The 26339-nt window shown below is 45.0% G+C and overlaps 1 pseudogene; it reads right to left on the reverse strand.

Moving 5' to 3' along the window:
• Window positions 1–18554: 18554 nt before the first annotated feature.
• Window positions 18555–18674, reverse strand: LOC136660896 (5S ribosomal RNA; annotated as a pseudogene).
• Window positions 18675–26339: the final 7665 nt, after the last annotated feature.

Consider the following 26339-nt stretch of genomic DNA (forward strand, 5'->3'; position numbering starts at 1 on the left):
CCTCTGCTACCAGGATCCACTAGATATAATAGCCTGTGCCGACATACTTTCATTTTCCCATGGAAACCTGGCTCATTCTTGAATTCTTGCTGTCTCTGCATCCTGACATGATGCACCACTTTTTAACCTTTTCAGCAACGCAGAGACATTACAGCATTCTTGTCAAAATGTCTGGTCTACCAAAAAACAAATAAATAAAAAAAACCATTGCTCTGATGTCTTCCTTTTCAGAAATAATTACATGGTGCCTTGAAAATATTGTCCTGCTTATTATTTTAGGGAAGGAGAGGGAGAGGTGACAATAAAATCAATGGAAGACAATTCCTCAAAGTCTTGTGCCATGTTGATGCCTCTGCATATCTCAGGAGGTGCCAGGTGGTTCCACGTTGGTGTCCCGACTTGTCCAGTGCTACTCTTTTTTCTCCAAAGGTTCATCACATTAACCCCGTATTGGCTGAGCCCCTGCTAGCCTAAAAAGTGTGTTGAACTCTTCATGGTGCATCAACGTGCCATTTCTTTTAATTGCAATTTATTTTTTTTAAGGGGATCGACCAAGCATCGATCAGTAGGTGTGTGATGAAAGAACTTGGCCCCCGCTGCCTATGACCAGCAGCTATGTTTTCCCAGCGATTCCACAGGAGTCAAAAACTCAACAAAGCGGATCGCGGATGCTGTAACGGGAACACGCTGCTCATGTCTGTGACCACTGTATGCAAACCTTGGCATTAGTCACCGCCGGGCTGCCTCTGACAGCCCTGAAGTGAGGGAGATTAATGCGAGGCAGGGGTACTTTATTATTGTCATTCTGTTCTTTCACACTCTGCCTCTGACTTTCAATTTTGCTCCAGAATTAATTGTCTGCTCCTTACAGTATGACTGATGTAGAGGGATACAAGCAACAGAGGCACCTGGTTCTGGCCTTGACAATCTGAACTCACCACAGGAGGATGTATTGTTGTATGGTCAGATTCGGGGACAGTCAGGCATCTTTCAAAGGACTCAGCCAATGTTGCTCGCCGCTTCAATCAGATTTGACGGAAGATTATCCAGTTCTAAGAACGTTGTCCTCCCCCCCCACACACACACACACACACCAACCCACCCACCACTGACCTCTTTTCTGGTTGTGATGCAAAAGAACTCCCCAGCATCATTACGTAGTACTAATCCATGTTATCATGACTGTTTTCTTTACAGCATCATACAATGTCTTTCATTTCTGAGTTTGCTTGTTTTGTTTTAATGTTGGAGGGTCTGTAAATTAATAATGTAGCCAAGTTTAAATCTCTCTCTCTCTGACTTAAGCATTGTTGGGAGAACGTTATATACAGTATCTCTGATAATAAAAAATGCATGACTATGTACGTCTGTATCATTTACTATTTACAACCTTTAAGAGTGCCGAAGCAAATTACTTTTAAAAAGTAAGACAAATATTTAAAGATCCCGTATCTAAACTGGAATGTCTGACTGTATATCAGGTTTAAAATGATCTGCTATAAAGGAAGATCAAAGAACATCTTTACTAGGGAATTGAAGCCTGGGATTTTAGAATGGAAAAATAAAATAAAATGCTCGCCTCCTCTCTGTTTGAACTGTGAATCTATTTTTTTTTTTTTTATAAGATTAGCCCCAGTGAGAAAATGATGTAGCACCTTGGTCTTCAGCTGGTGCGGTGGGACCCACAAGCGGGGAGCAGCTCAAGCTACGATGGGTCATGCTAATGCCTTCACACCTGCCATAATTCTACTCACCTTAAAAAGACATAAGCAGGCATTTTATGTGTAACAGTTGAGAAAACATGTTCTACACTTCCAGGGATAGCCATGTTCATTGGTTGCCACAAACACAACAAGGAGCCCTGTAACATCATAAAGACCAAACTGTAGCTCCGACTGTGACTTGCAGCTGAATCCTATCCAGGAAAGGGGAGCAGGGCTTTATGACAGCAGATGAGTCTTCCATTGTCATAAAATGAATGCCATTTTGCAAGCGCTGCCACAACGGGTAGACTAGACCACTGCCACTAGACCCCACTGTGTCTGAAGGAAAACGCAGCAGTGGGGTGTTGGGGCAAAATGGGATGGGGAAGAGGGGAAGGACTGGGAGGCAGTGGAAAAGGGTGGATCCAGCAGCAAGGCACATCCCGAATGCTGTTGAAAATCACTGCTGTACATTAAAGAAGCTATTCCTATTGATAAGTTAGTTTTCAGAAACACAATCCAGGATGGAAGCAGTACACAGGTGGCCTGTGACCTCAGAAATCACGATTAACCTACAAATCTCATGTAGCGTGGATAACAAAACAGTGGAGTGAACATGAAGCATCTTAATAGGTAACACTGTTTCCCATTAATGTCCTTTTCTTTCCTTATTTTCTTTTTTTTTTTTTTTGGCAAGGACTTCAGGTACACCTTCCTCGGACACGCTGCCTGAATATGCAATAAATCTCTGGAGCTTTATCTCATCTCCAGCTCCAGTATGATCATGGAATTACGTTAAAGGGTACAGAAGGCCAAACTACCTTCCTAGTGTATACCAGAGAGAAAATTACCACCACTCGAGTCCAGGAAGATCTAACTTCATCAGGTTAATGATTTATCACAGCACAATGGGCAAAAAAAAAAATTGAACAATCACTGGTTGCTTTTTATGGACAGAGGTAACTTTTCCCATGCTGCTTTGCATATACTCCCACCACTTAGTGGATTATAGCAATATTTCTCCACTTCCCAAAGTTATCGCTGAGATCCAAGGCAGATGTTCAGCAGAATCCACCCGTGTAGCTTTTCACCTGACATGTACCGTTTACAGACATAGGAGAAGGTGAATAGGAAGGTGCAGAACCTTCCTTAGTGATTTCAGTTGCTTTGTTTGGCTGCCCTTGGAAATGCCCAGGCGTATCCCCATCAGGAGAACCCCAGATTTTGATGTGGAAATGCTCTTCAAACCGAAGTGTGACTAATGGCCCTGGTGCCTGGGGCAGAGACACCACAACATCACATCATCGTGTGACATCACTTCCAGGTTTGACCGAAGATGGAGGCGGCACTAGCCGGTGGTAATATGCCTACAGCTCCCCATCCCTTCTCCTGGGGAGGCTCCCCCTTGAAGGGGGAGCTGCCAAAGGAGAAGGAACAGGGGTGGCAGCCAGATCATAAAGCAGCTGTCACCAGCACCACCTCCTCTGTGACTTCTGGATTCTCCGCAAGTCCAGGATCCAACCACAGTGATGCTGCAGGCTGGTGAGCAGACCTCTGGCATTTTGTTTTGTACTTTACAGTAGGGGGCGCTTTTTCCACCAAGAAAAAAATTATGCTGCCCTTGGCATAGCCTCCAGGGCAGGTACTCCTCAAGCTCTGCCCTTTCTACGCCTCTGGCTTCAAATGTCACTTGGTGTGAACTTTTGGGATCAACTCTAATATCTGACTATTGGGCTGACCATCACAGGCAGTGAGGGAGAAGTGTAGACCCATTTAAGGGAGAGAAAATCTTTTGGATGATTGAGGGTACCATTGCTGGACGAGTGAAGGACAGGCATGAGAAACAAGTACTGAGAAGCAGGGAGGGTGAGACCATGGAAGGCTCTGATAAAATAAAACCAGCCTAGTCTTCTGCCCTGCCCTGTCAGTTCTCTTCGGGCAGAGTGTTTCTGTTATGAAGGATCATTCAAATGTGTAACCCCTGCTAATCCCTTCCCACTCCTCTGCAGCCACCCAAAGTCAGGGCCTTTGAGAGGAGGGTTCAAGGGGTACATCGTACCTGGACCTAGGATCAAAAGGGGGGTCCGGGAGCCAAAGGGGACAAGGATTAGTATAGTGGTTTGGGAGTTGGACTTAGATCTGGAAGATCCAGGTTCAAAACTTCGCTCAGCCATGAAGCTTTCTGTGTGACCTTGGGGTCAGTCACCATCTCTCAGCCTCACCTACTTTGCAGGGTTGTTGTGAGGACAAAAAGGGAGGAACTATGTGCACCACCCTGAGGAGGAAGGGCAGTTGATGAACATAAATGGAAGGCCTGGGAGCCAAATTCACATTTGAAGGGAGAAGGGAAGGGGCCCAAAAGACACATTTACCCCCGATACAATTCCTCCCAGTGACTCTACCAGAAATGGCACCTTCCCCAAACAATCTTCACCCCTTGATTCTGTTGTTTATCCAAACTGACCCTGACTCTTCCACTTGAAAGGGAAAGGTGGGCAAGAAAAACCCACTGTAATATCCTTCAAACCTGACATTAAGTATTCAACTGTTACTTAAGCAAAGTGCGAGCAATTAAATTAATCAATCTTCCCAGCCATGTACTGAACAGATGTTCGATAAATCCTCCTGCTCCTGGTGTTGTGAGGGAGAAGGAAGTCCACTTTTAGCTGTCCTTCATCGGTGACATGCCTCAGCCCGTCCTTTTAAGAAGGCCTCCTGGGCCACTGTCAAGGCAGTTCTGCTGTGTTGTTTCTTTATTATAAATAACAACAGGCCACCTGGTCTACCTGCAGTACCTGGAAGCTGAGGTTTAATGATCCTTCAGGCTACATCCTCTGCTCTCTCCTGATCCCCGATAATGGGACTGATGGGAACGGCAGAGGAGTGACGGATGGCATTGACAGATGACTCCAGACAAACATGTGCTGACAACTAGTGAATATGGGGCAGTCTTGCAGAAAGATCAAGGTAAAACTACTTGCTTGACTTTGAAAGTTTTTTTTTATCCCCTCTATGAAAAAACAACAATCCAGTAGCTTAATAGGTCTTTGGTGGGTGGTTTCCAACCCCCTCCTTTAATGATAAGGTGTTCTTTCCTCTCTCTTTCAGATAGGATTTTATTTCATTCCACTTCTCAGATGAGATCAAATTTTATAAAGCATAATCTGACAACATGGAAAAAAAGGGAGCACAGTTACTTTACCTGGAAGGAATCAGTAACACAACTGCATATTATAAGAGCTGAACTCTGATAGCCAGGATGGTATAGTGTTTGGGAGGAAGAGCTAGGTTCAGCTTCAAATTCCTACTCAGCCACAAAGCTTCCTGGGTGACCTTGGAGTATCTCTCAGCCTCATCTACCTCACAGGGTTGCTGTGAAGACAAAAGGAGGGGAGGAACTATGTACACCAGCCTGAGCTCCTCAGAGGAAGGGCAGTATAAAAATGAGAAAAATAAACATACATGTACGGTTTGACCTGTACACACTGTGAGTTCCAAAGCCAACACATGGCCACCACAGATAGGCAAACCAACTCTTAAAATGAAGCATGTGGGCAGAAGAAGGCAGGTACTTTCCCCCACCACCAATCAGCCATTTGTTATAACTACTTAACCCTCATGGATCAGCCAGCCTTACTTTTTATATGCTACCATTCTAAACATTGTTCATGCTCACTTACAATAAAACATCACAATATACAATAACAAAATGGAAGGAAAGAAAGAAAGATTATACAAGTTTGTTGAAATATAACGGTCTTTGGGCGCAATCCTGGCTTCCCTGCTCCAGCGCAGGTTCATTGGGTGCAGCGGCTCAGCCACGGGCAAGGGGAAGCTCTTCCCCTTACCCCTGGGTAAGGCCTGTGTGCCCCAATGGGTCTCCTCAGAGGTGGAGGTGGCGCAAGTTCTCTGGAGGTGGCGCAAGTCCGAGGACAGCAGAGCAGCTGGGAGCCGCTCCGTTCTCTCTGGGGATGGGGGTTGGCATCCAGCATAACCGCCGGGTCCCAGCCCTGCCCCCGGCTCCCTGTGCACCCACCCCTGGGGCCGCCTTCCCCCCGCCCTCCCCCTGCCCAGAAATCCAAGGGGATTGGACAAGTTTCTGGAGGAAAAATCCATTACGGGGTACAAGCCATGATGTGTATGCTCAACCTCCTGATTTTAGAAATGGGCTATGTCAGAATGCCAGATGCAAGGGAGGGCACCAGGATGAGGTCTCTTGTTATCTGGTGTGCTCCCTGGGGCATTTGGTGGGCCGCTGTGAGATACAGGAAGCTGGACTGGATGGGCCTATGGCCTGATCCAGTGGGGCTGTTCTTATGTTCTTATGTAAAATGACTGAACTTTTGGTCTAGTCTAGCAGGGCTCTTCACAATGTGCCTTTGAGGACTGGCTGTAGCTAATCCAGAAGGTCCCAGGTTCAATCCCTGGTGTCTCCAAGTAGTGCAGAGACACATTCTGCCTGAAACCTTAAGAGCTACTGACTTAGCTGAACCAATTTTCTAATTCAGTATGAGGCAGTTTCTTAATGTCCTTCCTATGATGATCCCTGAAAGATGCTGCCAATCACTGTGGATAAAAATGACCCACGCAATCAAAGAGAGTTTGATATATTCTTAAGCTTCTTACAACCTTGCCATCATCAACTCCAAAATTTGGTCTTCAGAAACCTCCATTCTTAAATAAGATGTAAATGTACAGTGGGCCCTTCTTATCCATGAACCCAGCATTCATGGATTTCAGTATCTGTGCGTGCTGAGACTGTGGCTGGAGGGCCTCAGAGGATCTCCCAGATGTGACAGGAAGGCACACCCAGTTCAATTCCGAGATTTCTGGTCGCATCCAGGAGGCCCCTTGAGACCCTCCTGCTGTGGATTTAATTATCCATGGAATTCTGTATCAATGGGGGTGGTGGTCCTGGAACAGATCCCCCATAAATACCAAGGGACCACCGTATACACCTTCAAAAAAACAACAAAAACCGATTGGTTATTAGCAAGCTTATCTGGGAACAAAGGTCCCACCATATTGCAAACCAAATTCATTCATTAACACCACCTTAAAGTCTCACATAGTAGCAGCCAACTCTGGAATCCAGAGGAATCTCATCTTGATAACTTTCTACATGTTAATATCAACTGCAACCAAAACGAGTCGACTGACATTCAGATGTAATTGTTAAAATCCCTCCACCTCAGATATACAACTTCAACCTTTTGAATGCTGCCATTCCATATATGGACTTTATCCACATTTTAATGAGGCTTTAAAATCTCCAAGATTAAGCTGGTATTTTATGTAGATCTGCTGGCTTTTTTATGATATCTTGACATGTTGTACAACATTTGCGACTACATCGATCCTTATAAATTCAGCATCTATATATATTCATGAAAAATATATCCTCCTACTCGGGCGGCCCCCCTCCCTCTCCTGCATTAAGCACATGGCATTATAACAAGGATATGGGTCATATATCTTTCCCCCTTCTTCCTCTATCATATGTCAACAAACAGGTGTCATGGGAATGCTCACACATTGTCATGAAACTTAGCCACATCTTTTCTGACAAAAGCCCCTTCCCTACACTCCGTCACACTCACGCTTGACTGAGAAAAAGCAAATATGAGTAGACTCTGCTCACAGTGACTGAGGTCACTAGCTGGGCTGGCTGGACTATAGGAGATTACCCTAGTAGATTACCCTAGATTACCCTAGTGGAGGAGGGTCCTTAGGCATGGGGCCCAATTGGAGCAATTGATTCAATTGGCTTAAAGCCAGTCCTGCAGGATGGCTTGCATAAAAGGGAAGGCAAATTGGAGGAGAGTTTTGAAAGAAGGAAGCAACTTGAAAAGGAGGAATGGAAAGGAGGGGACGCCATTTGATGCCGAGCTTCAGGTAGTCATATGCTGTGGGCTGCCTCCAGTCATTAGAGAATGGAACCCTTTGATTCAGCTTGGACAGGCTTATCCACATTGACTGAAAGAAGTACTCCAGCATCTCAGTTGTGTGTGTGGGGGGATGGGGGAAGGTAGTCTTTTGTAGCCCTAACAGGAGATGCCAGGAATTGAACCTGGCACCTTCTGCACAGCAGCATAGCCAGGGATGGGGACATCATGATGTCATGTGGCATCGTCACATCACTTTCAGGTTTGGAGGAGAACGCAGGTGGCTTTGCAATGTGACTGGTGCCCCCTGCCCCCATTCTTTTTCCAACAGCTTCCTGGCCAACTCCTGACTTTTGCCAAGCTGCTGCAGGCCCCCAAGCAAGCACAGGCTTGGCAGAAGCTGAGAGTTGGACAGGAAGCTGCTACTCAGTGGCACTCCCCCTTCAAGTGGCATCCAGGACACGCATCCTACCTGCAATATCTTAGATATGCCACTGCTTCTGCATTGAAAGCACTCAGCTACAGCCCTTCCCCTGATGGGCATTGTGCTGTGCCTTAAATCCAAACTGTAATCATGGCAGTGTGGTCTCTTCACTGCCCTTTTCAGTGCTCTCTTTGGGTTTAGGAGAAAGAGAAAGAAAAATGACCCACGCACGGTTCTCTCACACCTGGGACAGTTATACATCTTCATGCCCTCATGTTTGCCGGATTGTAAGAGACAAGCCTTCCCCATGTTTCTTTGTGCTGTTTCCTGCTTTTAATCTGAAACAAATGATTGCAAAGGGGGGAAGGTGGAAGCTGGGGAGGGGACGGGAGGGAGAAGCATGATCACCTTGGTGAAGCATCAGGAGTATTAAAAAAAAAAGGGAGAAGAAAGGGTCTATGGGCAAATTCATCTTCTCCTGCTACAATCAATCTCTCACCTAAAGAAATACACAATAACTAGGCAGGAAGGTTTAAGATTTATAGCCCAGAAACATCTACACTGACCAGCATATACCTAGCCTTCTTGGCTTTCCTCCTTGCTGGAATGGCTCTTTCGAATACTTACAATGATATACTGTCTCTCCCTACTGTTTTACAAGTACATTAGCTTTATTTAATGAGATCTCTGAGTAATTTAACAGATGTATATAGGACATAAGACTAGGAAACTCTTGCTACTCACATACTTTTGCCAAGGCAGCTCATCTGAGCCACTGCATTATATTATTGGAATTTGGGGGGAAGTTTTAACAATGATTTTTTAAATGGACAGACCATTTCATAATCGGCGACAACATCGCTATGTCCACAATTACTTGTAGCTCCACTGAGCTTCCTCCCGCTCCTTTCTTAAATAGGTCACACACAGTTTCTTGAGAAAGCCTCAAAACTATTTACGTATTTTCAAGTCAGAGAGAAACTCCAAGAGGAATCGATCTGGAAGGCTTCCTTTGCTGTACAACTTCATGTCTACATTATTACAACCCAAGCAAGAGAAAAATAGATCCACTGTTGAGGAAAAACATCCCCAACAGTGGGGATGTTACCAAATTCCTCTCATAATGAGACATATGATGGAACACATGGTTCCAGACCCCTCCCACTCCCCAGGGAATCAGATTTTATAAGATACGAATATGTCTGTGGATTCTATGCATTCGGTACATTTGCAGAAAAATACATATTTAAATGCACGCTTTACAATGTATTTTTGCACCTACTATTTAGATAGGAAGTATATGAAATACCTGAGGGTTTTTAGAAGAAGATAATACAATGGACATCATAGGAAACTGTGTGATGTTCAGATGGAACAGACACAGAGATATGCATCCTAGGATTTAGTTGCAAAGGAGATACATGATTCTCCTCTAAAGAAAAATATACAATTGGCTTCCTATTGAGAGCTAGAGTGTTGTAATGGCTAAGGGTCAAAAGTACCTGACTCAAAAAGTGCCATACTTCCATCTTCCGCTTGTTAAAAGGAGCACCAACCTGGATAGGGGCAGTGGTTAGGATGGGGCACAACCAGTCCATCCATGAAGTGAACACTGCAGCTCATGTCAAGCAGTGGGTTTTAGGGAGCATCAAAGAGACACAGGGTGACCTTCACTCTGAGTCTGTTGCCACCTCTCTCCAACCTTCTACGGACAGAGCCACTCTGCAGTGAATCAGGAGGTAGGAATCTATTTCCCTTCTCCTTTACCTTGCTCCTCCTTCTGCATACTATCTTTTTAAACAAAACAGGAAGTGTAAGCTCATGCCGGTAGGGCTGCTAGCAGTTCCCACACTTCCTATTTTGTTTAAAGGGACCGCATGTGGAAAGAACAAGGTGCATGGACAGGTGGCTGAATCTCCATCTCCCACCCGGGTTTTTGGAGGGTTACATGCAGCAGCGGCAGCTGCAGAATTTTTGCCAGCATCAAGCAACACTGGGACTTAAGTTGAACATGTGTGTCTTTGCTCCCCATTCTGTTTTAGTGAGTAACCCTCGTCCTCTGCTGCTGTCTTCCATTAGGTTGAAGCTGCCACTGGCATTAATGGCAGCATTCCACTTCGGGCAAATAGCTCCTTTGGGGTGATTTTCTATAGCAGTGTGGTGCAAGAGGTTCACTCTAGCCACTCTAGTGAGGAAAAAATTGGTTGAAACCTTCTGGTGGCTATGAACTCAGGCCTTAGGATAAACCATAGGCTCCCACTGATCTTCCCATCAGGGACAGAAACCTATTTTGTGCTATGAAATATCACTCTGCAGGTCTTGTGGCTATAACTTTTGCCTTTTGGCTGTTCGACAGAGTAGAGAGATTTCACCACAGTTTGTTTCACTAATTGATATGTAACATGATGGCATTATTCGAAAATATCAAGATTTAAAAAATTTTGGGCAGTACTGATGTCACTCCTGTGTGTGTTACCTGGTGCGGGCCACACCTTCTGAACCCCTAGTGATGCCACTGGTCCTGGGGTGCAGATGTCAAGTGCATCTTGACAAGAGGAAAAAAAGTCAACATGGCTAGCAATTCTGCTCGGATAGGTTTTTAAAAAGGTATTAGGGGTAAATGACAATGGTAATAAGCTCAGATTACTAATTAATGATATGAAATGAATGATGAAATGGAATTAGGACATCACCTTTCTCTTTTTGGAAAAAACATTATCATGAAAAGGGAGGTGTCATTTTTATAAAATGGATGAACTGGACACAGTTTTTCCACTGCCCTATGACCTGTCTGTACAACAAGAGTCTCTTAAGCAAATAAGAGATAGTAGGATGCAGTGTCCCCTGTACATACCTTTCCACCTTGCTTCTTTTAAGTGGCTTCACAGCTGTAGATTCAATAAATGACTGCAGAGGAACTCAGCGATTCCCAATTTCTCCCAGTGTGCTAATTGAAATCAGCCACAGTTGTTTATTTTTTCTTTCGTAAGTAATGCATGGTCTCATTAAACAAAAGGTTTGCTTCGGATATAAATGGACCTGTTCTTTAAAACGCTTCTTTAATTTTTGTTTTAAGCCTAAAAAGCAAATCGCCATGTTTACCATTTACTATTCCAGCAAACTGCTCTGTGTCCTTTTTACTTCTAGGATATTGTATTAACCTTGAATTAAACCATAAACTACAGATACAGCACATCTACACATTTTTTTCCCCACACCAAAATTTGGGGCATTTTCAACATGATGCACGACACAGATTGATCTCATGGTCAGAACAGAATTGCTTGCATAACTGATCTAGATATGCATATTTAGCATGAGATTAAAGAGCCTGCATTGTATCTCATATGCTACTAATAGTTACGGGTTACTAACGAGGACAAGGCTATGGCATAAAGGCACATGATACCGCTGCATTGCTGCACCTAAGCAGCTCCTGGTATGGCTAGAGTGTAGACAGGAGACCAAATGGGGAAACCCATATAAGCTAAAATTGTGTCCATGATGGAAGACAAATAGTGTCTACCTGTACTAAATAAACAGCCCATCCTTCTGGAATTAGTGTTAATGAAACACTAAAAATGCACATGTAAAAAATGCACATGGAGCTTTACACAGAATAAGAGGTTAGATCCTGGCCCTGAGGAGCTTACAATCTTTGCAGAGTTGAAGAAGATAACAGAGGAAGAGGAGAGAAATGGAGGCAAGAGAAAGGGACATGATGTGCTATTGTTTTAGTTGCACAAGCAAAGGAGCTGTGCCAACAGTTTCATATATATATATATATATATATATATATATATATATATATATATATATTCAGGGCTTTTTTTGTAATGAAACGCACCGGCACCTTTTTTTCCCCCTCCTCTCTGCCCCCACCTTTTTTCCCCCCTGCCTGCACCACCCCACCCCCTTTTTTCCCACCTTGCCCCCACCTTTTTTTCCCCTGCCTGCACCACCCCGCTCTGCACTGCTGGCTAGGGAGGGATTTGAACCTCCAACCTTGTGCTCCACAGCCCAGCACTCTCTCCATTAGGCTATAGGAAAACCTGTTGTCAAAGTGTTCAGAACTAATATATAAGGTCTTCAGCCCAGCTGGTGGCTATCAGTGCCTCAAGTATTAGTTCCAAACACTTTGAATCAAAGACCTCTGGTGGCTCAGTGGTTAAATTATAGGTCTTTGCTTGGGGTTCAAATCCCACTGAGGAATATTTTTTTTTTTTTTTAAGGTGGGAAGGTGCTCCATGGCTGCAAAATATAAAGGTTGGTTGCTAGTTGCCAAAAGGGGGGCCAGTTGAGGCTGCAAAACTCCTCAAAGTTCAGTCCCAGGCAGGCTCTTTTTTTAACTTTTTTTTTTTTTTTAAGTTCCAGTTAGGACTTAACCCACAGTTAAGCTCCTGGAGTGAGCCCCCTGCTGGAGGCTGTGGGTTAAGTCCTACCTGGGACTTAAAAAAAAAAAAAGTTAAAAAAAGAGCCTGCCTGGGACTGAACTTTGAGGAGTTTTGCAGCCTCAACTGGCCCCCCTTTTGGCAACTAGCAACCAACCTTTATATTTTGCAGCCATGGAGCACCTTCCCACCTTAAAAAAAAAAAAATTATTCCTCAGTGGGATTTGAACCCCAAGCCTCTGGCTCCACAGACCTATAATTTAACCACTGAGCCACCAGAGGTCTTAAGTTCAAAGTGTTTGGAACTAACACTTGAGGCACTGATGGCCACCAGCTGGGCTGAAGACCTTATATATTTGTTCTGAACACTTTAACTACTGTATAGGCTTTCCTATAGCCCAATGGAGAGAGTTTCCTATAGCCCAATGGAGCACCTCCCCACCTAAAAAAAAATGGGGTGATTCACTCCAGCTGTGGCAGGAGTGCTTTTGCTACCAGGGATCTCACACGGGATGGACGTGTGTGTGTGTGTGCGTGCGCGCGCGCGCATGTATAAAAGATGGTTTAAAAATAAATAAATAAATAAAAAGTTGTGAGTTCCTGCACCTATTTTTTTACAAAAAAAGCACTGTATATATTCCAGAGGAATCCGTTGTGCATTCACGCTGTGCTTCTCCTTTATACACTTAAATTTGACTTAGCATCATTACAGACAATAGGGCTATTATTACAAATTAACTTGTAAATGTGTACAATCTGTGTACATTTATTCACAGTTATGCACACATAGCCCCAGTTCAGATGACATTCTTCCCTCCCAAACCCATCTCACGCATTAAATGAGGTGTATGCTCATGGTGAACACACAACAACCCTTCCCATACTTTTTCCACGGCTTTTTAAAAATTTCCCTAATCATGTATGGCAGATTTCCCCAAAGTGTGAAGTGCGGCTCTCAGGGGTGGCGCAGGATACCAGCCACCCATCAGTGAGACCACAACATAATGCTACTGGCAGCAGTAGGAGGCTCAGCGGGCAGAGCTTCAGTGCGTGAAAATCGCGTACTTGAAAAAGCCCACCAGCCCACCATGACTGTTTTACCACTGCTTGTAGCATCACATTTGATCACAAACACTAGAAGTAACAGGTGATGACATCATCGGCAGTTACTTCCTGGAGTCATGTGCTGTGTCATGGACTGCTAAGTCTGGGAAGCACTGATGTAGGGGGATGGTTTGTTTGAACTACCCCACCTTACATATGTTGTTAAACCTTTGTTTATAGATGAGGACTTTGTCCAAACTGTCCCCCTCCACACCATTAGAGAGATTTAAAATGAAAGCAGGAGAAGTCAAAGGAGGGCCACAACCAGCAAACACTGTGAATCCATATATAATTTAACATGTGGGGCTGATTCAGGGGTTAAAATATTTTCCAAGCTGGCTCAAAATGCATGGAGTTACATCAGTGATTCCCAAACTAGCAGTTCCCTTGACCTCCTGGGCCTTCGGCTGTGGCTCACCATTAGAGCTACAATTCTATTCATTGTACAGGGTGGTGGATTTTTTGCAAGGATTCTGTGGCTCCCCTGGCTGGTTTCCACAGCTCCCCAGGGAGCCACGGCTAACGGTTTGGGAACCACGGAGTTACACAATCAACAGCCTATATGTGAATGATCTCGTTCATGGTTCACTTTTAAAATGAAAATGTGTACAGTCACATATGTACATATACATGTAGCGTTTATGATTTGGGTCCCTTTAACCGTGGGTTAAAAGCACTGTAAAAAATGAAAAAAAAATGTGATGTATTATGTGAATAGCCCTAATACCACTTTTCACTTTCTGGCCATTTAACCTCACCATATTTTTTTTGTTCTCATTTTCTGTACTCATGTATATTCACACCTACCAATTGAGTTCACACTCCATGCATCTGATGAAGGGGCCTGTTCTCCGCAAAGGTTTATGCTACAATACATTTCCAAAATATCTACCTCTTTAGATGTTACTACCAGAAAATTGCTGGAGATGTCCCAAGAAACTCCTGCTTTTCCTCCTGCCCTGGTCATTTGCCTACCATCTGCTTGAAACCTTGATATAACCTTGAACATTACTTGATATATTGGATTGTACAAAAAATGCATTTGCCTTACATGTGCCACTGGATTCTTGGTTATATATGTGAAAAGTTGCCAGATCAGGAGGCTTTCAGAAAATCTTTTCAAATCAAATGTTGCCGATTTAACCATGGAAATATCAAATTCTAAACCAAAAACACAAGCTCCACAGAACTATTTGCTAACCCAAGAACTTGGGAGTATGGAAATGAAACAGGAGTACAAAAGGGGGGGGTGCAAGCCAATAGTGAACAAATCCCTTGTATGAAATTTCATTCATTGAGAGCTATATGTTAAGTTGTATTTGTTTAATGAGAATGACACTCGAAAGATGTATAGAACATGCCAGATACCCAGTACCAATGCGTTCTGGGAAAAAGATAACATCAGGAAAATCTGACCATTCACTTTGTCTTATAGCCAGACGTCTCTATCTACTGGTTCTTCAGGGGATTATAAATGAGAGGGCAGAAGGAACAAGGAGGAAAAAATAATGAAACACACACGCACATACACACAAAGAAAAATTATAACATGGCCGACCTAAGCATAGCCAGATTTATTGACCTCACAACTACATAATCAAGCAAAAGTTATCACAGTGGAAAACTTTTAACCAAGGCAAATGATCTTAAATAACAAGGGAGTGCTGGAAAATTTACAGCACTTTTAAGATATGCAAATTGAATGCAAGGTATAGACATAAAGGTAATTAATTGTAAATCTAAGAATAATGTTTCTTTGTCAGGCCTGTCTCCATGTTGCGGAATACATTCTAATGTGCCTTAACTCTGAACATTTCTTAACGGCGGGTCTAATTATAAGATGTTCAGAATTTCAAAATAGCAGTTATTCTTATCATTTAATATAGCTGTGGTAAAGTTTCATAACAGAATTTACTGATTACATGAAAATATTTTAATTTTCAGGGATAAAAGCACTTGTTTAAATGTCCAAAGCCCTTGAGGGAGGCAGGAGATCTTTAAAAATAATAGGATTGAAAACTAGTTCTCATCCCCCCTTCTAAAAAAAAACCTCAAAATAAAAAAGGAAAGAAGAGGAAAATGGTAAGGGATGGAAATAACGACTCCAATCTACTTTTCTTCCATATTTAAAAATCATAATATTAGTTGCATGTTTGCATGCAGCATAATGGTACAAAATATAATTATATGGTTCTGTTATTTACTTTTCATTCCATATATTATTTGGCAAGCCATTCACGATACAATAATTAAGGTCAACATTTCCATTATAACAGAGCCATAAAACCTCACTCACTTGTTTTAAACCTGGAGAGTAAAGCCTTATAGTCTGGCGGGAAATGGATACAAACTTATGCAGCGTGTGAAAATTTGCATCCAAAGGTAAGATTCAGTGCCCGGCATCACCACCCAATTCCAAAGCCAGCCACTGTGGCTCAGCATTTAACTTCACACATGGGTCTATCAACACTTACAATCGTTGTCCAGATGGCCAAGTTCATTTATTTAAAATAAATAAATAAAAGCAAGATGATACATCAGAGAAATGCATATAGAGATGAATTTTATTTTTGAACGATTACAACAATATCTATAAGGATAATGTCCTTCCATATTGACTGTGTTCATTGCAATGAAGAGACACTGAAAATAATTGTTTTCCTGCCCTTTTCTGTTGTAGGTCATTTAAAACATCTGATATTTGATTATTCTGTACTGAGAGGGTTTCTGTGAGGGTTGTTTTACCTACCTGGAGATGCCACAGATCAAATCTTGGATCTTCTGAATCAAAACTAGGTGCTTTACTGCTTACCGAGCACAATTAGGCTCAAACTATGCAAGACACTGACATGCCACCAAAAATAAGTAATCAAAGGGTCCTGTGAACAGGAAGTACTCACTTACAATTAAAGGGGCTTCCTATTACATCACTGCATGATGCTGTCACCTTGTCTCCTTCTAATCAGGTTTTGCTGGGACCAGTTAATTCTACCCCATCTCCTCTCTGAATTAGTTTGGAGCAACAACTGCTTCCAAAATTGCGATGTGGTAGAACTACCTGCCCTCAGTGGTTGCTTGTTGGACATCATCATGTACAGCTTTGGCCTTGCTTTCTTCTGACAGATTCAGGCAAGGAATAGATTCGTGAACAGATTCATGCACGAAGTGGTCTCCTTTGAGGGTAGGTAATAATTTATATCCCGTTGTAGAACTCAAGACATTGAGTTCTTCCATTGTAGAACTCAAGACAAACATCATGTCCATCCTACAGGCACAGTCCAGACCTAGACCTGCATAGCTTCAGCAAAACACCTAGGACTCCAGGGAATCATTACATCTTCTAAGCGCATACCACTTCAGGTATAAGTGAGAGGTGCATCTTCAATATGAAATAGCCCAGGTTTCGTGAAGGGACATCCTAGCACTTGTACACCTGAATTCCTATATACTAATTGTTGATTGACTGATTCAAACATTACACTCCTGAATCATGTAGAGAGACTGCACAGACATGCTATATACTACCCCAGGATCCAGTACAACTGAGAATTCCAGTTACAGGGCAGTCACAGTGAGTATTGTCTTCTGTTTGTGGGTTACCCAAAGGCACTAGCTGGCCACTGTGGGAATCAGAATGCTGGACTAGACAGGCCTTTGGCCTAGTTCTGCCAAGTTCTTCTTCAGCAATGATGGAAGATTAGGAAAAAAAAAAAGAGTATAAACTTGATAGTCTGCAAAAAAAAAAAAACTACTTTGCAGTCTCCTAAAGATGCACAAAGCCTACCTTCTCAAATATATATGCAAATGCTTGGATTTAGTGGGGGGAGGAGGGAGAGGAATGCTTTTTTAATGACTGAACAGTGTTTAAATGTGATTGGGGGAAAGCAGCTGAATCTGACTTTGAGTTATGGAGGGGAGGAAATCCTAATTACAGCAGCCTTGACAGTTTCACAAAATAAACTTTGTAAAAGGTCAGTTGAAAAAGGAAAAAAGTTGGCTACTTTCACCCTGTCCGAAAAATCATTAGGAAAGTTCAGTCCGATCCTTTCCCTTGGTAAATGAAAACATTTACACAGCTTGACTCGGTCTGTTTGAAACCTCTGTAGGGTCTGTGTGTGTGTCACTTGCTGTCATTCACTTCACACAACTCTGAAACATACAAGGATGGGGTGTTCTTAATGCTACCAGGTTCAGAGAAGCCCAAGAAGACCCTCCAGATTAGGTTTACCAAGAGAGACCTCTTATTTTCAAATTTCCCTCATATTAAATAATGTTTCCAGATGGCAGAATACATATTGTCACTTAGACAATTTTGGGGGTGGGAATGGTGTGTGTGTGTGTGTGTGTGTGTGTGTGTGTGTGTGTGTGTGTGTGTGTGTGTGTGTGTGTGTGCACAAAAAATCTGAACTCAGGCTGGTTAAACCATTTATGCCTAAAGTTGCATATACGCAACAGGGACGAAATGAGAACACCTGTGGGCTGGGCAGAAATGGGTTAAGAATCATGGTTAGTCACTGACCACAGTTAGTATCTCAGACACCAGATCTGAGAAAAACCTCAGAAAGCCATTCCTTGAGGCCTTGGAGCACTGCTGCCAGCCAGTGTAGGAAGCACTGGCCTAGTTTGACTCAGCACAAAACCATGTGTTTGCATATGCGTCCTATAAAGCTGACGCACCAGTCCTGGCCTGTCACTGCCAGAGTGCTGCCAGGGACCAGTGAATGTGCTGGGATTTCCTGCAGTGTTGTCAAATGCTGGGACTGCCAGCTGGTTCAGGGTCACTGGGGAGGTCAGGGTCAAGACAACAGGGAACTGGATAGACTGGAGACTGTCCAGACAAAGACTGGACAGACAAGGAGACGAGGGCTCGTATCGGTTCATAAAAGGAACTAAGAGCAGAACCATGGGGTGGATGGTGGCAAGCCAGTAGGCAGAGGCAGGAAGGTGTGGAGAAGGATGAAGTGCCTGGGTATTGGGGGAAGAGGGAAGGAGGAAAGCACAGCCAGGAATTGGTTGGCAACCTTAGGTCTCAAAAGACTATGGTATAAACCTACAGCACCCGGTATTCCCAGGTGGTCTCCCATCCAAGTACTAACCAGGCCTGACCCTGCTTAGCTTCCAAGATCAGATGAGATCAGGCATGTGCAGGGTAACAGTTGCTGCTGGAGGAAGAAAAGGTGAAGGGCTGGGCATAGTGACCAAGGTCATGGTTCCAGGGAAGGACATGGGCTCATTCTGCAGCAGGAGCTGGGCTAGGCCCTCTGGTAACCTATAAAAGGTCCACAGGCACCAGAGGATGATAATGTGCCTCGATATAAAGGGATGAACAAACACCTAGGGGAAGGAGGAGAGTCAGTGAGATACCTGGTTCCTTCACACAGCTGGGATCAAGGCAACTGAAGGAAGTGTCCAGAGTCCTGGGAGCGGGGAGCAACAAGAAGAACCTCTCTTGTACATGGACTGTGAACTTTCAAGGCCTCAGCATCTTTGTCGTGTCTGGGAAGGGCATGAGAGAGATCTTGGGCCACAGAATCCTGCAGATCTACTCCACCAATCCAGAGCAGCACCTGGAGCCAAACAGAGCTGGAGCACTGCACACTCCCCAGGAGCAGTCTGTTCAATGCCCTCCTTGTGCTCTAATATGACCCTCGCTGTTAAAATTTGCTGGACATTTTGCTAGTAATATAACTGAAGGATTTTAAAACAAAAATGAAATATTGCAGATTAAATTTCTGCCCAACGTAAACAGAGACAAGACGAATGAGCTTGCCCAGAGTGTAAGTCAGGGTGCAAAATGGCCCTTCAGCTTTCCGGGTTTCTGCAAGCTTTTCCACCAGCTTGCTGAGCATAATTTGGATATGGTTATTTAGAACCAACAGGAATAATGCAGTATGAAAGGCTGGTGTGAACAATAACTCTTGCACAATTTATCACGTGGAGAGGACCTACTAATCTTTTTCGGGAACAAGGTACCAAAAATTATTTAATGCTGATATTTATGCTGCAGAAGGCAATCTAGTATGAATCCAGCCACTTCTGTTCTGCAGTCCCTCTGCTCTTTATCCACAACATTAAATTTCTGCATTTATGGAATGCAGGTGGCTCTTATGGAATGCTGCCATTAACACCAAGGTCTGCAACACAGCAAGCTTATGTTTACAGACCTTAGCCACGGTTTACAGACCTTAGCCACAGATCATAGTTTACAGACCTATCTGAGAGACCCGACTGGGAGTCAGTAGGCAATAAGAGTTGTGGGAACTTGGATAGCTCTGTCAGAACTTGCTCCAACAAGGTGATGAATGAGGCATTATATAAATGTCTTTTGTTCTCAGATGGCCCAGAGTAAGCCAGGGCATATGTCCTTAAAGGTCCTACCCAGTAAACTCTGGACATGATGGGAAGGGGATTCTGCAATGTGTCAGGGTGCAGCCTCTGTGTAGACCCCTCCCATTAAAACCTGCTGGGAGACAGTAGCATAGCAATGGGGGGTGGGTTGCAGTCATCCCGGGCACTAGCCATCAGAGGGTGCTAAGGGGGTGCCAGCGTCACTTCCGGCCTGGCCATGCCAGTCTCAAAATGCCAGAGCAGGCAAGATAACCAGCAAGGTGGAGCCAACACACACCCTCCCTTCAGCAGTGAAAGCTTGACAAACCAGGCACACCTTCTGTCCATGTAGTGAAAGCATCTCATCTCTCTGGCAAACCATCACCACCAAACTTCCTGGTTGCCAAGCTCTGCACTGGGTGACACAACCCCCAGTGACACCATTGCTGGAGGAAGGGTTAACACTTTCCCGGGACCACCTCCATAATAGAAATCAACTCCTGTAGTGACTATTTACTCCTGAAATGACTATTTCCTGCAAATAGTGACTGGGGGCTTCATCCTCAACATGAAAACAATGCAGAAACTTCCCTCCCCAGCTGTCATGGTCCCAGGCCAATCAGACCCCATGGTGTTTTCCTAATAAAAAGAGCCCTCCCAGCTGCATTCTAGTCTAAGCCTATCAGTAAACAATTTTTTTTTAATTTGCTGTTTGTTTGTTTGTCTGTGCACCAGAAGAAACTGTGAATGATACCATTATTTAAAGACTTGTATAGGGTCATATAAATATAACTGGAACTTTGCACAGTCTGAGAAAAAAGACAGGTCCCTGAAGGTCTTGCAAACTAGATACTGACAAGGGAAACCACAGAGGAAGGGGAGGGAGATAGAGCAAGGAAAGAATAGGCAGCCATAAGATTGCCTTACACACATACGACTCATTGCCCAAGGACTAACTGGGCAAGTATAGGGCTGTCTCCTCAAAAGTAAGTCCCACTGTGTTCAACAGGACTGCGTTTCAACAGGGAAATGCGTTAAGGATGGCAGAAATCTGATTCACACTTTCCTGGGAGGAAGCCCCATTGAACTACAGGGAACTTGCTTCTGAGTAGGCATGCCTCAGATTGGACTGCTATTTCTGCGTAAATATGTGTAGCACTGCACTGCATGGGATTCAATATCTGTTTGGCCTTGACCATTTCCTGTCTGGCAACCAGATCAGATCATTTAGACATTTTAAAGTCCAGGGAGAAGATTGAATGAGACAAATTCAGAAGCATTCCAAGACTCCCAAATTCCTTAGACCTTATTGACTCTCCATAGAATGTCCACCATGCATTAGAAGTGACACATCAATGTCTCACAGCCTCAGCTGGGGGAGGGGGGGGTTGGATCTTGATTTCTTCCTGACAGTCAAGAATCCAGTAGTGCCTTATGTCAAAAGCTGCCACCTATTCAAGTCATGTCCTCCCGTTGTCCAGCTGTCACCGCCACTGTAATTACTGAATCCAAAGCCCAGAGAAGTCCGCAGTTCTGGAAAGGCTCTGGTCTCCTTAGATCTTTACTACCAACATTACAGCTGATTAGGACCCTGCTCGCCTTCTGTTGGTCTCTTGAAAACTGCTGCAATTCTCATTCATCATAGAAGGGAACCAGCTGCTCCAAAGTCATCCCCTCGTAACATAATGTTTGATGTTACACTTGCCTGTTTGTCCTGACCTTCGTGCTTTCGACATTCAAAGGACCCCTACCTTTTAGGAACTGCTTCCTGACCAAGATCTCATCTGAGAATTTCCCTGTGCAAATTTAAAGCCACATCATTTGGAGAACCCACATCTCACAGTTTGCGATTACAGCACAGTGACTTTAAGCCATAGCGAACTCAACAGCAGGAGTGCTTTTCTTTAAGGATTGTAGCACCCTTAGGTTGAAGGCAGCTGGGCAAGAAGGGGGGGTGCTGCTTACTTCCTTTGCAAAGGGGGCTCTGGAGAATGCAACCTGCTGCCTGCTGGTCAGAGAGGGAAAGAGGGTGAGAGGCCTCAGACCCAAACCAGGGGAGGGGGTTCACAGCACTGGTGTCTTCCTCCCGGGAGGCAGACCTGCCAGGGGTTCTGGGGCACATGGCTTCTCTCGCAGACATTGGCCTCACCACACCACTGACTGCCACTCATTATGGGCCTCTCCCTCCTCTTATCAGGGCCATCGCCCTGACCCAACTCTTCCCCTTCCGGCAAGGGCAGCCCCAAAAGGGGTTGTCCCCTCTGCTGGTCTGTGGCCTCCCTAATGGCCAATAGAGGCCTCCTCCCTTCTCCCACCAGCCCATCTGGGCCCCAGAGGCCACAACCAAAGTCCCAGTGCCACCTCAGGCGCATACTGTCACCATCTCCTGAATCCATGGGTGGGCTGCCAGAGGCATGCTTGAGCCACCAGCTATGGGGGAGCACCTGGGAGCTTGAGCCACCTGGGAGCAGGGGAATGAGCGGGGGAGGCTGCAGGCAGGGACGGCCTTCCTTGGCTCACCTGTGTCACCCCGGGGCCCCACTGAGGGAAGTCAGGGGTCCAGCCCCAGCCAGAGCCCTGACAAGGGTGTTCAATGGCGGCTCCAGTTTGGGAGGGGAAACTTAGTGGAATATCTAGGGTGCGGCAAATGGGGACATCTGCCCCAGGCACCAGATAAGGGGGCACTGGGTGCAGACTTACCAATAGCTGTGGCAACTGGGGCAGCATGCCCTCCTCCATGGCACTCCGGGTGTTTCCTGGGCCTTCTGCAGGGGGGAGCCCAGTGCTTGTTGCTCAAAGCTGCAAGCGATGTGAGTTGGACTCACCCAACTCTCTCTGCACCTTTTGGTTCTGAAATGGGGCCCTTCAGGCAGGGGGGGTGTACCACACAGGTGAGGGAGTGACACAATGTCATGGGGGTGTGATGTTGCTGTGTCACTGTGCCCCAGGCACTATTACGGCCCAGGACACAGCTGGGAGACCCTAGAGCAAGAAACCCTGCAAGGAACCCCCCAATAGCATATTCTCCTATGTTTTGGAAAGTCATGTGCATGTCAGGAGCCAGGCAGAAGACAAAAAAGGCCTCCTTTCTGTTGCTGCCACCCACAGCTACAACAGTGGCAATCAAGGCACACGTTTACTGATCACTGCCCATTTCTCAATTAACTTTCTTAGCTGGGAATGCCCAACGGCCCCTGATTGGGGAAGCAAAATAGGCGGTATGGGTGACAGTTCTCATCTGCTGCTGTTATAATTATCGGTAGTACAGGGCGGGCCCATCCATGAGGTCAGCTGAAGTCACCTCAGGTAGTAGATTGGATGGAGATGGGACTTGCCTCCACAGGTCATCCTCCTCTTTCTACTCCCTGGAGTGGAAATGAAGGACAAAAGAAGAAGTGCAGAGTGGAGGAGAGTGCTGAGCTAAAACACTGGAGAGTGGCAGAGGCTGGCACACCATCAGGTAAGGGGGAAAACTCTGGTAGCATGGCTGAGCCCAACTATAAAGGGGTGAGCCCAGGACTGACTCCAAAACAGGCTAAGATTACCAGCCCCTCAGGGGTGTCCTGGGGTCTCCAGGAATCAGCTTCAAACTTCAAGTGAGCATCAAAGCAATCCTGGAGATTTTTACCTCACAAATTCCTTCAGATGTGCCCCTCTGTGGTGGAAAACGATCGCATCAAAAAAGGCTTATGTAAACATTGACATCTCTTCTTAAAAGGGAAATTCCTGCTTCTGGACTTGGAACCAGGTGAGCCATGATCACCACTATCCTCAGTCTCCACCACTAGAAAGGGCTTTTCCCAGCCAGGTTGTGTGAGGCCAACAGTTTAGGTTTATCCAACCTCTGTTGCTGCAGCTGCAGCTACAAAACCCTCCCAAGGCTCTCAGATCCTGTTCAAAAGATACCACGTGGGGGGACTTAATGATTTTGATTGAAAACATGTTAATCTTGAGCTATCATGTCCCATACCATAAAAGCATCCCTAACAGAAGGCAACCCTTTTTTATTTACATGAGCTGAGATCATCCCGCTTCCTGATTCATTCAGATGGATGCCAACCACCTCAGAAAAACCCACATTTCTTCATAAAGAAAAGATGAAAATTACTGGAGACTTTGATCTGCCACCACCCAATGCTTCCACTACAAAAGCGTACAGCAGAAACATTAGTCTCTGCAAAAGGGGGCTCAGGAAAGACAAAGAGGAGGAGGCGGGGAGGAGAAACAAAACCCTGTGTGGCCAAAGGAGTTGAAATTAATACTGAAAGCCACATTGGGTAAAAATAAGTACCATTTGTGCCGGCTGAACAACTATGTACTGCAGAGAGCACTGCAGCCGACTTTATTGGCTGCGGCTCGAGAGACAGCTGAAAAACACAGGCTCTAAATTTGCCTTTATAAAAAAAAAAGAGCATCTGATGTCCTACTCTTGGGATTGCAAAGGTAACATTTCAGTTGCAAAGTTCATGGCTGAAAAATCAGAATTCTGAACTCAGAAAGGTGGGTTTGTTTAGATTTCCCTTCCATGTTGGCAGTGATGTAGCTAGAGGGGGTGCAAAGCACTAAGGCCCAAATCCTAACCAACTCTCCACCACCGGCGTTGCTGTGCTAATGTGGTATGTGCTGCATCCTGCAGTTGGGTGGCACTCATGGAGACCTCCTCAAAGTAAGGGAATCTTTGTTCCCTTCCCTTGGAGCTGCATTGCCCTTATGTCAGTGCTGCAAAGTGGGTTAGGATTGCACCCTAAGTGTTGCAGGGTGCCTCACCACAGCATGCAAGGGGCCCCTTCCCCTCTCCTTCGGAGCCGTTCCGGGTGGTGAGAGCAAAACGGAGGTGTTTCTGTTTTGCTCCCACCACCTGGAATGGCTCCGAAGGGGAGGGGAAGGGGCTGCTTACATGGCACGTTTAGGATCCCTGCAAGACTTAGTGCTTTGCACCCCTCTAGCTACACCACAGCATTTTGGTGGCACCAGAGGAAGCTCCCCCATTGATAGACCCTTCACAAAGAGTTTTGTTTTTTTTTTAAATCATCATCATCAATAGGGTGGGGAGAGAGAGAGAGAGACAGAGAGAGAATGAGAGCATTCATGCATGCTTAGGATGGGGATGTTAATGTGAAATATACTGTTATTTCTTTTTCAGAAATCTGAAACCAGGCTTGCTTACTTGAAATGGACCTTGCCCTTTCTCTACTGCCCGAATATTTACTTCTGGCCTCTGCCCCCCTGCCATTTCTGTCCTCTAATCCTGTTCAACACATGAATGATTTGCCTTCAGTGCACCTGGAAAACCGTCTCTCTCATTTTATTTTTGTTTTATTTCTCGAGTGGGAAATGACACCAGATGAGATCTCAGCCCCAGTTCCAGTGGTGTAACTGGGGTATCTGGCACCCAGGGGCACAAATTCCCGTGCCCTGCATGCACACACACCCTGGCCTCAGAAGGCCTTCTGGAGAACACTGAAAGGTACTTCATGTTTTTGGCAAAACCTTTTGGAGGCTTTCTGAGGCTTGGGGAGGCCCCCGCAGACTCTCCACACCTCAGAACACCTCCTGGATGTGACTGGCACTTTCACTCGTGCCCAGGAGGTCTCTTGACACCCCCTCAGGGCCCTGTGCTCCACAACCCCCCTTAGCTATGCTAGTGCCTAGTTCATACATTCACTGAGAGCCACTCTCCTGTGCAAACGTTCCTGAAATTGCAGGTGCCGTACCCAGTTGTAGCATTTGTGGCAGAACACCTAAGCCCACCCCCTTGCCAACATCTCTCTCCCCAAGTACAACTTTGTTATTGCAGATAAATGCTGTACTTGTCAGCATGAGGCTTAGAAATGTGTTGGCTTGCGGGGAGGGTTTTTGGATGTGCTCTCCTGGATTCCCTACCTAGGAAGAGCCTCCACAATTTCAGTAACATCTGCCAGGGCTAGTACTGAAATAAAGGAGTAGCACAAGCCCCTTCCCCATTTGGATACGCTCTAAACTGGAGCAGCTATAGCCATGTAAATGCCTAATCACAGGGAAGTACCATCCACATGACGTCTCTTCTCAGAGGGAATGACAGCATGCTAGCCATGCCCTCTGGCACTGATGTGCTCTGTGGTCCTGGTCTTCTCAGATTCAGTGCAGACATTCTAGCTAACCCACTCCCACTCCCCCATTACCCTTCTACTTAGGTATGTGATACACACAGTTTCAAAACTCCCGGATAAGGTTGAAGTGTCATAGGACAGGGCAGGACTCAAGAAATGGTTTTTGGTAAGAGTATGGAGATTTTACAAGTATTCTTCTTTTGTACCTGTAAAAACGGCAGGTATGCATTTCCGTGCATGCGACCAGGGTAGTCCCATATAGATTTCCTCCAAAGTAAATTGTACTTTGCTCTATCGGACTTACTCCCAGGAAAGTATGCACAGGCCTGCAGCCCGAGTTAACTTGCACAGTTGCATGCAAGACAAGATCATTTTTAAAAATAAATCGCTAAGTCTGTCCAAGAATGACACTCATG

The sequence above is a fragment of the Tiliqua scincoides genome, chromosome 9 (assembly GCF_035046505.1).
Source record: "Tiliqua scincoides isolate rTilSci1 chromosome 9, rTilSci1.hap2, whole genome shotgun sequence".
Lineage (NCBI taxonomy): Eukaryota > Metazoa > Chordata > Lepidosauria > Squamata > Scincidae > Tiliqua > Tiliqua scincoides.